This window comes from Rissa tridactyla, chromosome 1, assembly GCF_028500815.1.
Source record: "Rissa tridactyla isolate bRisTri1 chromosome 1, bRisTri1.patW.cur.20221130, whole genome shotgun sequence".
Taxonomy (NCBI): domain Eukaryota; kingdom Metazoa; phylum Chordata; class Aves; order Charadriiformes; family Laridae; genus Rissa; species Rissa tridactyla.
The window spans coordinates 104,719,432-104,736,280 of record NC_071466.1 but is presented as its reverse complement, the minus strand read 5'-3'; the positions used below and the strand labels follow the sequence as shown (position 1 = coordinate 104,736,280).

Genomic DNA, 16,849 nt, shown 5'->3' with positions numbered 1-16,849 from the left:
CTTTCTAGCCAGCCTGGTTGGTAAAGCTCGGCATGATTTCCCCAATCTGTTCTAACTATTTAAAGTGCTTCTCTGGCTTTTGTTCAGCCATTGCCAGGTATTCTGAATGCGTTATACAGAAAATCGTGTGGCTGCAAAGGGACACAGAGGGACATTAAGATTATTTCTTCTGACCATGGCTGGGTGGCAGAGGCTGCTCCCATGAGCACTCCCTCGGGGTGCCCGTCCCTGGCTGCTCCATCACCAGGTGCCCAACCCCAAAGACTATCCTGCACTCTTCAGAAGATGCCCCACGTCTAACACAAACCCGAACAAGGACACAAGAAATCACCCATTCAGCTTTAAAGGTTAGATCCCCTGGGAAGAGAAGGGAAACGCAATTTTGCAAAGCACTGTGAAAAAACACTACAACTGCAAAAAAAAAAAAAAAAAAAAAAAAAGGCGGGGGGGGGGAAGGGATTTCTGGTTAAAATAAACGTTTAAACTGCCGGTGGTTTTAACACAACTAAGAAATGAGCAAGGCCAAAGTTTTAAAAACACATTTTAAGCAACATCCTAGCTGAGCACTGGCTTCCGCTGGGCCGCAAGATAATTGCAAACTCAAACACAAAGCAAGAGATCTCAGCCGATGATGGATTTGTCTGTGGGTATGAAAGCTCAAAAGCACAAAAAACTATCACATCAGCTTCCACGCTGGAGGCCCAAACAAGGGCATTATCTGGGGGTTTGGAAAACAACAAAACAAAAGGAAAAAAAAGTCTTATAAATGCCATTGCTCTGGAAAATTAGCATTTTTAATATGAAAGTAAACATAAGGCTTACTTTATATGAGGATAACTATCAGCATGTCAGGGTTTTTTTATGGTTTCTCCATTATCATAACAAAAGCGTGCTGAGCATCTTGGTTGAACTGCAGGAGTTAAAAAATGCATAACATCCCAACTTCTTAGAGATAATTTTGCAAACAAGAAGTGACGAGGATGCACTTATCCTACCACCAATTTCTTTTATGAATAACTTTAACAGCACTTGAAGTCTGCAGAGACCCAGTTATCTTATCAGACCTGCAATCCAAGATCAAAGTTTGAGAGCAAGATAGATTAAGGTGGTAGGCATCCACCTCTGGCTTCAAAAAAGGCTTCTCCTGAATATTAGCATAAAGGACCCGCTTTTGGGTCATGACACTGCATGGCATCATCTGTCAATGATGTATTGCCTCTCGGTAGCTCTTTGCCGCGCAACCAAAACCTTGGCAGAGCGTGGCCAGGTCCCTATTTTGAGACAGAGACACTCCCAGACTGGTCCAGCTCCTACAGTGGAGCACCCAGGGGCTCCCCTAGACCAGAAAAGACCCGGGGACAGCCAAATTGCCCTCCCCAGCCAAGACCAGACACTGAGCAGCTGAAGCCCATGCCTGCCCAGACACAGACAGGTTTCTCCACCCCATTGAATCCCCAGCACAGGGTATGGCCCCTGTGGGCTCCTCCATCCCCCAGCGCGAGGGGCTGCCCCATAGCAGCAGAGCCAAGGCCATGCACGGGCCAGCCTCCCATGCACGGGCCCCAGCACATCAGGTGGCCCCGAAACATGCTGCCACATGTCCCCTGCTGCAGGCAGGGAGGGATGAGGAGCCTGGGACCTGAGCAAGCAAATCTCAAACGCTGAAGGTTCACGTGAGCCACAGGGCAGCACTCGTGCTGTTGGCTATACGGGTCCAGAGAGCGACCAATTTTGCAGCAAACAAAATATTTTTCTGCCCTCTCCACGGACAATTAGCAACACAAGCCTGAAACGTCAAAACCCAACTCTTAATTACCGAAGTCAGCACTTAATGACTCCAATTATATTTCTACTGATTTCTGAAAATTGGATTCTTCACTACATTTGCTGTGTTTAAATTAGTTTCTTACCTCATTCGCACTAATTATACTTTGACTAACCAAATTAAAATACAGTTGAGATTTCCGAGATCCTACTTACAAATAGTGGGGATTTAAGAACAAAAAATTTCTTAAGCCTACCACCATCCCCATTTTGCATTGCCCTCCCGTTAGGACACAGGAATGCAGGGGGTTAAAAGATGAGAGAGATGCAAAGGACAGTATTTTGTTAAAATATTGTAGAAACAGTGTTTTAGTAGTAGGAAACGGTGTTTCAGTTCTGTGATAGAAACTCACTGTCATATTCACCCCATACCACAGAAATTAGCTTTTCCTTTTATCCTAAAACACAACAGAAGTTACTCTTCTCAGGCTTACCATTACCAGAACTGCAGAGGACTCCAGCGATGAGAAGATTCAGACGTGCATTTATTGGGGGGAAATACATTTCTCACTTACAACTAACAGCGCTCTGTATCTAACCTTCACGCTGAGACCCCAGTATCTAGCCCCACCATCAAAACATGCTTATGGGATAAGCATGGCTTCTGCAGGATGCAGTTGCATCCATTTGGTAATGCCTTTCCTTTATTAGGGAATTATTTTCAAATTCCTGTTTGTAATTAGTATTCAAAATAGAAAATGACAGGAAAGTAGGCATAACATTTCAATAAACTAATCAACCAATGCAAAGAATCCATAAAACCATAGTATTTCTGGGAAAGCCTTTATGCATATTTATTTCATGTGATACAGACAGAGCAGTGATTTCTCCAAAGATGATGCCCCTCCATGCATTTTTCTCCCAAAAGTAGTAAAAACCATGAACAGCCCCAAATCCCTTTGCCAATCTCAAACACTCGAAGCACATACCCTCACATTGCAGCAGCCTGGCAACAGCCACGGGAGCTGTCAAGAATCCACAGTAACTATGGCAAAGCCAAGGTGCCCGTGCCGGCACCACAGGCAACATCGCAGCCCCAGCAATACAGTCACAGGAGCGTGTCTCAGCACCTGGACAAATTAATCCTAATCCCTGCAGGACCAGAGCCATTTCAGGAGCCAGCTACTCGGCACTGCATCTCAAAGGACAGACAGGCAATACACTGGCTGGGAGGTTAATACACTGAGCAACAAAGCCAGCCCCAAAGTTAGCTGACAGCAAATTAAAAGAAGGTTTCAAGTTTCTGAGGGACCACAACTGCCCCAAAGGAGCAATGACAACAAGTCCGACTGATGTGGTGTGCCATCCTCTAGTTCCTTATGGCAAAGCAGTAAGACATCACAAAGCCCCCACCAGCTTGCTACAACTAGAAAGGAATACAAAGCAAACCCTCTGCATGTGTTCAATGTGTATAGTGTTAATTCAAGAGGATACAGATTTATAGGGTCACAATATGCCGCTGTCACAGCTACTCCTTGCAATAATACCTTTTCATTATGTTTGTTTCTGCTTTATTTTTATTCATATCTTCTGCGGATACCCATTACTCAGCAGTGGTTGTTAGATTTTATGTTCACATATGGTTTAGAGAGGTGGCTGTTTAATGTTCCCTATATGTAAATAACTACATGCTGCTGAAGTCCCTGCTGTGCAAGTGAAGGAATGATTAGATTATAATTCTCGAATACAGAAATATGTCAAGTTGGTTTTCATCTACAAATCTATTAGAGCTTACTCTGGGTTACATTTTCTATCTTCCTTTTTACCCATGAATTCCCGCTGAATTTAATGAGCACACAGAGCAACCAGCAACAGACCAAAATAGCCCCAAAAGCAGGACTCCAGGAGAGCAGCCAGAGTGCAGCCCTCGCATAGGCATCCCTCTGCCTGGAGGCAGGGCTTTTGCCACTGCCAGTGCAAAGCCAAATCTGACGTGGCAATGCCAAAGGGGCCCCCCCATGTGCTGAACGAGGATGCCTGGGGAACCCCCACAGCACAGCGGAGAGCAGGGAGCCCAAGGAAAGACCACATGGGATAACACGGCAACCCTTGCCACCACCCATGCCAGTGCCCCATGTGAGCAGGAGCCGCCACACAGGGAACTGGCTTCACCACCAGCAAAAAGCAACTGTGGGACAACACATGCAAACCACAGTGCAGCACAGCATGGTAAGAGCCAGGAGGGGCAGATATCTGCATATTAAATGATTCTGCTTTTACTGTATTTGTGGCATAACCCTAGTGCTGCTACTAGAAACGAACACACGTTTTTCAGTGTAATTTATCATCTTTTTAATATGGCTGACAGCACTCATTTCAAATCAAAGCTCCCATGCCAAGCACATTAAAACCATTTTTATTTTTATCTAAAGTGAACGCCATGAGAGCCAGGAGCAACATTAACATAACCACTAACATTTCCAGCTTGTTTGGTATCAGAAATCAGCACATAGAATAATCTTTTGAACTTCCCAAGGTGGAGAAGAGCTCGTTAAGTAAATAAAGCAGATACACACGATTCATTGTTCAGCCGGCCTCCCTTCCTTGCTGAGCCATGACAGACCGCAGGAAACACTCTTGCTCCCTGCCACCCCCTACCCCTGATGCTCCCAGGCCTTTCAGTGCAAGGGAAGGAAGGCAGAAAGCTCACGCTGGCTATCGAGCAAACAGCCTACAGTCACAGGTAAATGGGCAGCAGGCCTTTCAACACAAGCACCCCCAAACAGCCCATGCTGCAAGCCACAAAGTGTTTGCCTGACAAAAAAAAAGTCCCTCTACTGTAGGAGAGGGAAAGCCTTCATAAACCGTGATGCTCCACTGAAAGCAAGCAGGAAACACAGCAGGCAGCATCTGCAGCATCCAATTTCTTTCCAATAAAGAGGGATTTTGTTGGGTTAAAACTCCCATCTCATCCTAGGAGGGTGAGAACACAACTGGCTGCTGTGCACAGGCATGGGACAGTTGAGTAGTGATCGCTGCCAACTCAATCCAGCAGCAAAATTGCCTGACTGTACCGCTACTGCCACAAACAAGCACAAGTGCTCCCCAAGCAACTACCTGCCTTGGGACAGATGGGTGTAGAAATCAATCTCTTGTGGCAAACAAACAACCAGGAAAAGCCTTGGAAGGCAGGAATTAAGACACTAATCAAGAAGCCAGGAAGGAAGGAAAAATCTTTGGCCTGTGGAAGCAGGCAGTAGATAGCCTGAAACTGGACATTAATTCAATTTATACAAATGTAGTCCACACTATCAAGTTTGGGCATAGTCTTTCTGTAGTTAGGAGACATCAGAGTGACTGCAAGAGCTATGGGATTCAAAAGATGCTCCAAATCTTCTGCAGTAGAAGGAACATGCTCGGGTTTGCCTTTTTCCATCCCCATCACACCCCCACACTCCCTCAGTGTACTAATGAGGAATCCTTGTCCAAATCCAGTCCCAGTCACTGATTTCTGCTGTCCTGCAGCTCTAACAACAGCTGATGGATCTGATTTCCTACTCTAGCAGCCTCTGTCGCATGGCGATGCTCTGCATATTAACAATCCTTAATGACACCTAAAAGCATCTGCAAAGTCTCAAGTACGGATTTTACCACTTAGTCCCATGTTTGGCAGACAGAAGCCATAAAGAACCGACAATGGTAAAGTATGTTTAAGGATCAAAACCAAGAAAGGAAAGCATTCATTAAGACATCCTCTTACTCTTGTGGAAAGGGGTATTAAGATGATTTTTTTCCTTGATCAGCAGTGGCAGGTGAGTTAAGATGATGAGTAATATTAGCCTGAAAGGGAACTTTTAAAAATAAATATGTATTTTTTAAGTTGGCAGGGAATAAGCCTATTCAGTGGAAGCTGGGGGGGGGGGGGGGAAGGTCAAGGGAGTGAAGGAAAAGAGCTGCCTGCTTGCCCGTGACATTGTCAGCTTCGGACAGTGATGGAACATTAGTCCTTAGGAATATAAATCACCTCCAGTCAGGGCTCCCAGAATTCAGCGCTTCCCATGACTGCTGAAGAGGTGCTGTCAGCTGATCCTTATTTCTCAAGTTTGGGATGATGACTGGGGTGGGATAAGGCTGAAAAGAAGGGTTAATTAAAGAAAGAAGCAAATAGGCAAGAGCCTTTAGAAATTGATTAGACAATAAAAGTAAATGACTTGGCAAAACAACGTTGATTTCACTGCCAGAGTTCTAAAAACATCGAAGAGATAGAGTGCTGTTTTAATGATTAATATTCTCACTGTAAGTTCCTGCAGAAATGATAAGTACTGGGACATTTATTGGGGTAAATGAAATCACAATCTAGCCACCTCCTTCCCTACTCTGTAAAAGGAGAAAGAGTTGCCAACGATCTCTTCATCCTGAAACGAAAGCACCACCGAGGACTTAGGAAAATGATCACGTTGCCAAAATAAGGCTCAGAAAAATATATTCATCAAGCATATGTGGCATTTGTTGTTTCCTTGCTTGGAGGAACACTGCGCCAACACTCAGATAGGTGACCAAAAACCAAAAAGCCACCTTCCCTCTCCATTTCTGCTCTATAGCTAGACTCCCCATTTTCCACCCTCCCATGCAGATCTTTGGGAAGTCATATGGCCAGGGGAAGGCCCAGAGCCTTGGGAAAAAAATATATGTAGAACATATAGGTCATGCCTATGTTACTCATCTGATGGTCATTTAATGCTTTTTTGTAATATACCAGTAAAGAAAAGAGGCTTCAGTCCAATTTCATAACACTGAAGTCTTGAATCATCATGTTCATGAGGTCAGAACTACAACTGGTATAAATTTTCTTACCATCACCATAAATCCCAGCATCGTGATGCTGAAATATTCCAGCCGTCAGAGCAGCAATGTTGCAGACTGCCCTGCATTTTTAACCTCAATTGGACATAATTGTTAATCACTGACCCATTCTCCAGGAGTCCTCGGCAGGAGCGGGTTGCTAAGCGACCCGTTTTTGCTCCAAATACTTTTTAAAGCTAGTTTAGAAATTGCCAAAAGTCAACAAAATGAGTATTGAGTCTAATGCAGACAGATCCGAGGTAGAGGTGTGAGTGTAGGAAGCAAGTAAGATTAACCCGCACCTCTATCGAAAGCGTAGTAATACTCAGTGTCAGTTTGCTATAAATGAAAACGCCTTAAAGAAGCCTTGCTGCAGCCCTGACGTAGCCTTCTGTTTCTGACCAAACTCCCGTGCAAATTGCCAGCACAAGAAGACAGAGATGAGGGGCCAGACCTCTATGCTCGCCCTGCTGGGGAGTCGCACCCACATCTGGGAGGTATAACAGCTGCAACGTCGCACAGCTGAGAGCAGACACCCCTCCGTGCCCACCTACCAGCCCCGCAGGGGTGGTGAGCCCAAAGGCTCGCGGCTCACAGAGCCCACGGGTGACAGGCGACATCCTCCAGACCAGCGCTTGTGGACACCCGAAGGACGTTGCCAAACAAGAACAGCCTTCAGAAACACACACGGGGTTTTATCAGGGAAAACCACACTGTTCTTTGAAAGCTAATGGGAATATAGTTATTCTCCCAGCCAGGAGTGCAGGGACTTTCTATAGACTGATGATTAGAAATAATCAGGTTGAATTGATCAAGTAGAAGGTAGAAATCATTCAGTCTGTGTTTTTGAGCCTGTGTTGCCCCACAGCCTTCCCTTCGCAGCTCCCCCATCAGCAGGTACACTGGCATGCATGCCATGCCAGCACCCAACCATGGGCCCGCCAAGCGCCACCTCAGGCAGCCAAATTATTTCTGCTGCGTCCCTTCAATGAGCAGGCAAGTCTGGGGCTCTCACACCCCTTAGGCTCCTCAGGATTTGCAGGGAGGGACCTTGTAAACTCTTGGACTTTTATCTTTCTGGCAAACTAGCTCGGGTGGGACATGGATGGCACAGGGAGGACTGTGAACACAGCCCTATCTCTCAGTCATGCAAGAGTCAGGTTTATTTTTCCTCCTTTTTTTTCTTCTCCCATTTTTTCTTGTTTGAAAAAGCACCCTGAAGAAGAGGACAACACGTACTGCATTATGTTGTCTCAGAGAAACACGTCCTTCTCATCTTGCTATTTGGTAATGTATCACCATCTCATTAACAAACACTATGGTATGTCATTATTAGTTATAGAAACTTGATTTCTGTCCTATAGAAATGTTAAATAGAAGCAAGGCTGAGCAATCACATTAGATGTAGGAAGGAACTGAAAAAGTTGCAGAATTCAGGAGGAACATGCAGACAGGAAAGCTCTGAAGTTCTGCTTTTTCCTCCCCCCCCTTTTTTTTTTGTTGTTTGTTTTTAAATATAAGCTACTAGCATAGGTTACAGTAGTAACTATAGTTACTACTGTAACTAAACTAGTGTAAGTTAGACCTTTGCGATCAGGTTCACAAAGCAGCTGAGCAATTCCGTATGAGAGGCTATGGCTATATGCCAGAGTGGATACTCAAGTAGCTGAACATGTCTTGTTTTCAGAACAGGCTGCGTATCAGTTTAATACATTTCTGTGAACGTGCCTTTTTTTTTATTTTTGCTTTAAAACTTCAAGAAAATTTTAAAAACAGCCTAGCCCAACAAATACTGGGGAAAATACACACAAAAACAGTAAAGGCTTCTAGCTTGTGCCTCTGTCTTACCATCAGGAATCTTCTTTTCACCAAAAGTAGCCTGGGCTACAACACCAACGCTCTAGGAGTAACAGAGAAGGGTTGAAGAACAATGTAAGCTATATTTTGTAAAGAGGGAGAGAAAGATCTGGGCAATCAGATGATTGCCAGGGACAGCACATGCTAAAAAAAAGCAGAGAGGTATGAGGATCAAGAGGTTAACAGAGTAAAACAAAGAGGGACCCTGAGAAAAGCACCCACCCAATGGAGCTGGTGGGCACTGTCTGGCGGGGCTCTGGCCAGACACATAACTGGGCAAGGGGACAGAAATGGGGGTCTCCATCGCTGAGTCTTCCCCCTGACCAGCATCCCTCCTCCTGCTGGGTGGGCCAGGGTGATGGGGAGACCGATGGGGAAGTCCTATGACTTGGCTCCATCTTCACCATAGGTGAATTTTCTCCTTCCTGAGCACCAGCTGAAGCGTACATCAACCTACGCCACTGCATTCACCTACACGCTCTGCAAACACTCGGCGATTGTTTCACTTAGCCTCTGTTTTATAACCTTGTGAAAGAAATGCTATGAAATTATTAGCTTGGAAAAGAAATGATTAAGCATGAAGAAGTCATACAAAACCAGGGGCCCCATGAGTAATTTGACCACTTCTGTTTAGGCTATTTTTTGATAGTTTGTTACACAGGACTTAAAACCTTAACCCAATTTACCTTCACTGCTGCTTTTGGGGTCTGAGCGAGCTGTTTATCGCACTTGGTGATACTAAAATGAGCTACGCAGCATAAAGCTTTGTCACTGCCTTGTCAGTCACTCCAAGCAACACGATACCATCACCTCCAGCTGACCCATGGAAGTTAAGTATTGTTTCATGAAAAAATACTGAAGCTTGTTGATGGCAATCTGCCCTCCAGACAGACCGACCTTGCACAATACCCAACCTGCATCCAAAGCCAAGGCATCACCCAGCGGGATTGCTAACTGGAGATAAATACTCACAGCACACGGGAAAGGGACGAGCCAGAAACACAAAACCAGTAACTTCAGGAAGGCTGCTGGGATTAAACAATAATGTTTCCACTGGTTCTGCAGAGGAAGAGCTAGAGACAACCCAGAATAGGAAACTTTGCCAAATAAAACTGCTAGGAGCTGGACTGCTCACTGCTCACTTCTGCAAGCAAAGCTTCTAGGAAAAGAAAACAAACCCCTTTCGGCCCTAAAAGTGCCTGGAGTATAAAACCTGGACTCAGGTCTGTAGCCTGCCTGTCCCCAAGAATAAAAAGGATCAGGAGGGGAGTGCAGAAGGACAGTGCAATATGCGTGTGCATGCAGGCATCAAACAGGCGCTGCTGCTCAGGAGCCAGGAGACAGACGGCGGAAGTAATTTTAGGCCCACTGGCCTCTGCAGAACGATAACAAAAGAAAAAAGGAACTGTAAAGAGCTCCAAAATGCAACACACTTCTTGGAGGAAGACAGCTATTCCAATAGCACCTGATAAATGTTGCAGTTGTGAAATGATTTATGCCCAGAGGCGTCAAGCAACCGGCCTCACATCAAAGGCAGGGGTGACTGCTGAGATCACTGGAAGCTTTGCCAGTACAGAGACCTGAGGACCAAGCCTAAGATTTTCAAGGACCTCCACGACCCCTAAAGAAAGAAGAGGGGGGAAGAAAAAGGCACAAAAAGAGACAACCAGAGCTGATCCACATAGCACTCTACTCCACTGGACTGGAAGCAAATCCGACCGTGCATAAAATGTGACAATATGCATTTGGAACCAAATTCCTACTGCATCAAACCTATTAAAACCAACCATCAAAGGAAGCCTCAACCTACTTGACACAAGCAAGCACCAGGTGATTGAGTCTGCCAGAGGTCTTGGGGCAGTAGAGGAGGCAGGCAGGAGCACCCACCAGAGAGTGTGGAAAATGGAGTGCACAAGACGACTTCCACAGTGTGGTGCAGACAGAGATGCATATTACTCCAGGTGTCTCAGGCTGGTCAAAGCCCATGCTGTTGCCAGAGATGGCAACTCCTTCTTCCATCTGTACCCCACATGCCAGACCCTGTCTTCTTGCAGCCCTGGATGCTCCTGCACCCATGCAACTTGAGGTGTGCAGATGAAAGTTAACCCTTGGTGAAAAATCAACCCCATCAATAGTGGTTTCAAGCAGACTGGCTCCCTGAACACCTCACCACATGGTCACTAGCATTTTCCTTGTCTCCACCCTAGTGCCAGCCTCCCCAGGATGCCAACAAATGGAAATCCTTCTCCTTCTCCTCCCACTCCATGTCACAGGGATGCAGACATGGGGCAGAACAGGGTAGAGCTGGCGCAGCCACTGCTGTGCTGAATCCCTTCTGGTAAAGTGGCCTCATGTTTCCAGAGAGCCATTAATCCATCACTCTTCAGCTCTAAAATTCATATAAATTATTTTATTCATAATTAATTTAAGGTCTCTGAATGTGGAAATTAAATTACCATTTACAGTGTAAAAGGAGATCGCACAGAAAAACCTAGATAGCAGCAACAGCTCTCTCCTCTGCATGAATCAGGAGGACATGTGGGGGTGGGGGCTATCTGGCAGTAGCTTTAGGTCATAATACAGATTTCAGCATCTTTGAAAAGCTGCTCAGGCCCCGGCATAAGAGATCTTTATGTCTGAGGTGCCAAATTAACCCCAAATCTCAGGTGCCCCTCAACTCTGCTCCCAGTAATCCCCTAGACTCTTCCATTAGGAACACATTTGCAGGGCAGCAAAACACCCAGTGCTTTGTTGGGTTTGGGTTTTTTTTAATTGCTTGTCTCCTCGGCTGGAAAACAAGCTTTTGGAGCACAAAAGAGCCGCTCCTCATCATATGTATTTAGACTCACCTTTCCATTCAAATCAGGCTGCAGCAAAAGAGAGAACATACAGGGAAACAGATGGCCCTGCACTGAACACAAGGCGTAATTCACTTGAGGGGCTGAGAGTCAGGGAGGGAAGTGGGATGAACGAGCTGCAGATCAACGCCACTGTTGAATTCAGCCTTGTATTTACAGCACAACCCTGCTGTAAATACTGTAATGTATACTACAGCCACAAACGTTTTCTCATTAACTCAGAAGGAAAAGATTCTGCAAAGTTTTTTTGCTTCTTGTTTCAATGGCAAAGCAGCATCTGAACCAGCGATGGGGATGATGATGACGACAGTTTTAAAGGCAATTTCCTCCCATCCCTGATAGCCCACCGATGCAGCTAGTATAGGAATCCATTATGAGAGTAAAAGGATCTTTTTCCTTTATATTCAGCTACCGGTTTGCCCAATTGCGAAGGAATATTTAGTCTGAGACAATGATAGGGAGATGGTCTGTATAGTTACCCAAAGAGACCAGGAAACAGACGTGTCCCGAGACATTAGCATACTCAGCTAGGCAGCCAGATTGCAGAAAGGGTAATAGCCATGTTGAAACTAAGCAAAGAAGAAAAGGTTAATATACGTGACCTTTCTGATTCTGTGCAGCCAAAAATAACAATACACAAACTACAGGAAAGTTTTAGGGCTAGATTCGCCCCTCACCCCCACTCCTGAGCACCCTCATATCTCGCTGAAGTCAGCAGGGGCTGAGTTGATGCCTGTGCTAAAAGCATGCACAACTTTTCCTGAACAGAGGGAACAGGGGGAGGCCCCTTGCAGTACCCCACAGGAGCCTTTCAGGATCAGTTCTTCACTTGGCAAGACAAAAACCACCACGTCAAGTAACAGCACAGGCATGTTTGCTGCTGAAAAAGCAGGCTCTGAAAAGATCGAGAATGTGGATAGCAGGAACAAGAAGAACTGCTCCGTCTGGTCTCTCTTCCTCGTGCGCCCGTCTCCATGAACCCGCTGTCTTTGTGAATCCAACCAACTGGTAAGTCTCCTTCTGCCACTGACGCAGGAAGGATGTGAAACCTCAATTAAGGATCCACGTCTCGCAGGCTGTCGTAATTCATGCCTTTAGCTCTGTAGGACCCCAGGTCAATTCCTGATGGGTAGCTGCTCCATAAACACAGTTCAGAGGCTAGCTCTTCCAAGATGCCTACAGACACACACGTGCAGAGGTATATAATTGAGCGCCAAAAGAAATGCAGCTATTGTGGAATAGTCAAGTTTTAAAACCCACAGTTTGTTTCTTGCGACATATCCATTAGATATAATGAAAACATAGTTAATTTTTCCATTTCAGTTCAGGCTACTCCACATTGCATCTGATAGTTTAAGTCCTGCAGAGGCCAAGGCTTGGCTCTACACATTTACGCATGGTCTATATTTACACAACACAAGCCTAAGAGTTAAGCAGACGCCCAAATTTCAGCAGAACTGCACTTGTATTTTAGTGCCATACCCAGAGGTCCTTATCTCCATATCTCCAGTACAACATGGCTCCAGCAAGCTTGGTTACCACAGTGAAGCTGAATGAAGCTCCCAGTTTCCAGTTGGAATGGACTACATAACTTCCTACAAGAGGCAGCTCAAATTCATCCCAGCATAAAGACACTATAAAATAAGGAGACAGGTGTGAAAAGGGAACAACTGAGGCATAGCTCAAAAAGCACACTGCATATAAACATCACTGCAAGGAACGCAGAGCCCCTCCAACAAAGACAGCTTCATTATTATTTGTAGACACCTGTCCTCTTGAAGACCCCAAGAGTTGCAGCCATGGCCCAGATGCCCACACTGCACAAAGAGACCCCAGCCCCTGTCTCCAGAGAGCCCCTGTTGACACATGCTGTCCCTGCACCCCAGCCACGCAGGCAGATCCCTGCAGGGGTGGAGCAAGGCATGCTCCCCCACAGGCCGTCCTCTTGCAGGGACTGACTGAATCCCCTGCTTGGCCAGGGACCCCAAACCAGCCTGCCTGCAGTCAGCACTGCTCTGCCTGCCCGGGGTATCTGCCCACTCGTGGGAGGCAGCGGGGAAGAAAGGAGACGTTTCCACACTCCCTTGTCAATACAGCTCTTTCTGCAGAACACTGTTGTGGGAAGCCCGGTTTAAATCACACTCTGCCCCTGCAAAACACGTCCCTCACCTTCCATTCCCTGTGCATAAACCTAACAACCTCATGGGACTGCTTACCAACACAGCCACACATGGATGTGCCATACAATCCCCAACTCTGCCACAGCACAGCATAAGCCTTCAAGGCATGCAAGAAGTCAGTGACACACAGAACACCTGGATTTTGTTCGCACGTTTGTTGTTTCATTTAATACCAGATAATCTCAACTACATGGGCACGCATTTGCTCAGAGACCCTCTGAGCTCCCTGTTTGGTCTGAATGCAGTGCTGCCATCCTAATTTCTGCCCCAAGCTTTGGAACAGGTCCTCCAGAAGAAAGGGGGCTACAGCAGAGCACCCTGCCTTCCAAATGAGAAAGCCAAAACCCAAGGAAATCCACCATTTCCAACGAGCGTATACACAAACTGCTTGAGTAGACAGGAAAAAATTAATTTCCTCATCAGTGCCGCTTGTGTTAGTGACAGGACCCAAAGCAGCAAAACTGCCTTCTGCAAACCACCAAACCAAGATCACGTAACACATCGTAAATACCACTCTTCAGCTGGGGATCAAGTGCTTTTCTTCCTAATGAGCCTTTCCAAACCAGAGCAGACAATGACCACAAAACAATTACAAAGAATAATATTAGAAATTGCCAATTAGGTATAGTATATTTAAAAAAAAGCTTCAAAGAAGAAAAAGAAATTCAAGAAAAACATTACTTATTTTTACCCAGCTACAGACAGTTCTTATTTAAGGGAAAACACTTTGCAGGAAAACCTGTTTTAATTATACAATTCTTACTTCAAACACAAACAAATCCAAGCTATGGAAAATGCCGTACCTAGACTTTTAAAATGGCAATAGTCAAGCCAAGGAGAAGAATATGCTACAGTAATTAGTGTTTCTTTGGTATTGACCATTTTGTTTTGCCCATGAGAAATAAACACTGCTGCAAAGTGATACAAAACACTGTTCCAGAGTAAAATCTGCCTCTGCCCTGTCCTCTCATTACTCCCTGGAAAAAACCTCAGTATGCACATGAAGGGGAAGAAGTGTGTAACCCCACAAAGGCAGAGACGCTGCCCCTTCTTCCCTTCCCAGACCGAGTACCACCTCTCTCCAGGAGCACCCACAAGGGGCTATGCTGCCCCCCACACTCCCCATGGGAGGGGAGCACTGCCTGCCACCCACCCACAATGCCAGGGCACCCAGGGGAGGTGGCTGTGGGCAGCAGCGATGCTGCAGCCGGTCCAGCCCACGCTGCCTGCTGGGGAGGTACCTGGGGCTGCCTCGGATGGCCTTCGGACAAGCAGCTTGGGTGCACTGCCCATTTCCACGGGAACCAGCAAAGCTGCTCATGGCACGGCAGCCAACAACCAAAGGTCACACCGATGCACCAGGAAAAAATAAATACTGGAAATTGCTGTTTGCTCCAGTGCAGAAAACTGTCTTCAAGTATAAAAACTTCTTATTTCAGCTCCATTTCTGTATAGTTGAAGCATCCCAAACTGCCTGAGGTTATCAGCACAAACATCAAACGTACAGAGCTGTATTAAACACGTCAGCAGCTGGCCCAGTCAGATCTCTAAAAGCAATGCCAGTGCTGGCAGAGTACGCTGCTAACCCAACTACGAGCACCAGGATCCGAGGGAATTGGATACAAAGAAAAAAAGAAAAATTAAATAGATATATGGATAGCTAAGAAGAAAGCTCACCAGGCAATTAAAAAGAGAAGAAGAATATAAAACGTGTTCACATCAGACGAGAAATCATCATCCAGGGTATTTCATGCCATTAATTTTTTATCAGTACTACCCATTCAAGCCTAATATCAGATAGAGAATTTATACTTTTAGTCTTTTCAAGCAAATCTTCTTCCATAAAAAGGAGAACCGACCTGCTAGCAATTCATTGGCAATGAAAAAAGAAAGGAATTCCCTCTCACACACAGCAAATTCAGTGGCAAAACTCTATAAATATTGCAAACCAGTTTCAGCAACATATCTGCTTTGAAAGGAGCTCAGAAGCCAAGGCTTAAAACAAGCCATTAAAGTAAAATACTTCCCGAGTGAAGTGTTCAGAGATAGGGTTTGGGGGGGTTTACTTTTTTTTTTCCCCTCCCCAGTTTGTGACACTGTTATACCAAAACCTTGATCTAAACCCCAAAAGACAAAATACCAGTAGAGGTCCTGATTAAGCTGCAGGAGGAGACTTTTGGACCCCTCCATCAAGCAGGAGACCCAGCCGCAGAGCCAGGCTGCTTCCCAGCAAAGCAGCTGAAAGCTGCGTCTGTCAGTGAGATACAGAATCGCCCCCCCTTGCTTTAGGTCTTAGCAGTTAGTACTGATGTCCTTGCTCATAGCACAGGAATTTAACAGTTAAAAGGGCAACCTCCTCTCTAGCCCAACAAAGAAGATTTGGTAGTCAGGAGAGGTCCAGCAATTGCTATGAACATGAAGCACAGCCGAGGTTCCTCTAGCATCTGCATCATTTCTATAGGGAATTCCCACAGCCGAGGTAGGGAGAGACATAGCAACTCTGTAAAGTTCGCAACAAAAGATGCGAAACAGAGCAACAACAACAAACGCCCCCCAAAGATGTGTCCTGCTATTTCTGCACAAACTACTTTCATAAAGTAAAAGGAAAAAAAAGCAAACTGATGCTTAAAATATTCTTTGGAGGTTACATGTTTAGAAATAAAAATAAAAGTTCTATTCTTTCCTAAAAGGAAACATCCTGAACGAAGGTCCTAGGAAAAAAAAGAAATAAACTCATTACACAATTGCATACCATTTATTTAGGACCACTGTGATAAATGCACACAAGCAGTCTTCAGACAGGGTTTCCCCTGAACTTCCGAGTGTTCAACTCTTCTGCTCTTAACACTGAATAAAATAAATAAATAAAATTGAATACTGTATGCATGAGTAACTCCTGACTTAAAATATTTATGGAAGACTATTATCATTACCCCTGACACGGGTCATCTGCAGTGCGAAGGCATTCAGATCCACAGCACAAGCAGCAAGGGCTAGTAAGAATGATCAAAGGAAATGTTCTTTGCTACCTGGATCACTCATAACTGCTGGCAGGTCCCAAAGCTACCGGCCATCAAACAAGGGTTCCAACAGTCACAGTGGGTTGGTTTGACTGCAGGTTTCAGAGAGAAGTCTGCTCCTAAATGCAACCCTGTATTAAAGCATCCACACAATTAAAGCATCAGCACAATTAAAACGAGCTGGAACAATCCTATTACAGCTAGGCTGGCTAGGTTCTCGCACAGACAAGCTTAAATTCATACTTAATTAGCTATTTTAAGGAAGCTCAGTAGTCTCTTTCCAAGACTAGCTTTCCAAAACTGAAGGGACCACCAGCTGCATTTTCAA

The 16,849-nt window shown here is 45.4% G+C and overlaps 1 protein-coding gene across 3 annotated transcripts in view; it reads right to left on the bottom strand.

Moving 5' to 3' along the window:
* The window catches only part of TIAM1 (TIAM Rac1 associated GEF 1), a 217,878-nt gene that overhangs the window by 156,391 nt on the left and 44,638 nt on the right, over positions 1-16,849 (bottom strand). The window lies entirely within an intron of this gene.